This window comes from Atta colombica, unplaced genomic scaffold, assembly GCF_001594045.1.
Source record: "Atta colombica isolate Treedump-2 unplaced genomic scaffold, Acol1.0 scaffold185, whole genome shotgun sequence".
Lineage (NCBI taxonomy): Eukaryota > Metazoa > Arthropoda > Insecta > Hymenoptera > Formicidae > Atta > Atta colombica.
In genome coordinates this window covers 13,135-14,268 of record NW_017259277.1, presented here as the reverse complement: position 1 = coordinate 14,268, position 1,134 = coordinate 13,135, and positions in this window count along the sequence as shown.

The following is a 1,134-nucleotide window of genomic DNA, read 5'->3' as shown; positions in this document are numbered from 1 at the left end:
TATATATATATATATAATTTCCCTGGTAGAAAAATTTGAAATTATTCCACGTTTTGGAACACTTTTCGACAAAATTTTAGCATTTTACAAAAATTTCAGTTTGATTTTAGCGATTTTTAGCTGAAAAATTCAGTTTTATCAAAATTTCAACAAAAATTTCAGATATTTTAATAAAATTTCGGAGAAATTTCAACAAAATTTCAGAATAATTTCAGTTCGGTTTCAACGATTTTTTAGTATATTAGCTGAAAAATTCATTTTCAGTTCAACAATTTCGCTGAAATGTTCCAAAACGTGGAATAATTTCAGCGAAATTTTTTTACCAGGATTATACCTTTCAATAATCAATGCCAGCTAATGCTCGCTAACTAAGGCCTGTTACACAATAGGACCGCAAATCGTAAGCCGCAAAAAATTAATCAGTCATGATCGACTATTTTTCTCATATTCGACTGTAATTGGCTAATTTCTTACGACTTGCGACCCTATTGTAGAATAGACATAAGGGTATATCCACACTAACTTGCATAGCCGCATAAAGAAAATTATCCAATCATATTTTACGTGCGACTAAGAAAAATGCGATTAGATAATTTTCTTTATGCATGTTTATATGGCTATGCGAGTTGTATGGATATACCCTAAAGCATAACATAAGGCCGCTAAACCAATGAGCACCTTATGTAAATTCAATCAGCGATTATGTAAAATCAATATAGCGGCTTATGCTAGATACTCATTGGTCCAGAAATTTTATGTTATGCATTTCATGTGTGAAGCTCTTAAGACCTTAATCAACGTACATATGAATTCGGATGATAATCGCTGACTCAATGAATTCACATATATATGAAGTTGGCCAATCGCTGGCTCAGTGAATTTACGCATACGTGAATCCGGCCGTTAAAGTGTTAATATCATTATATGAAATATGAAGTCTAAAGAATAATCATTTTTTAGTAGCATGTTAATGCATAAGTCAATATTTTTGTTAAAAAATATAGAGTGAGATAGTAAAATAGAATGATCTACTAGATGATTTCTATTTTATGATTCTTGAAGTGGGGTTGGAATAATAAGTAGATAATAAGAAAAATAAGTAGCGATCCGAGAAAGATTTTTATGGAATCAATC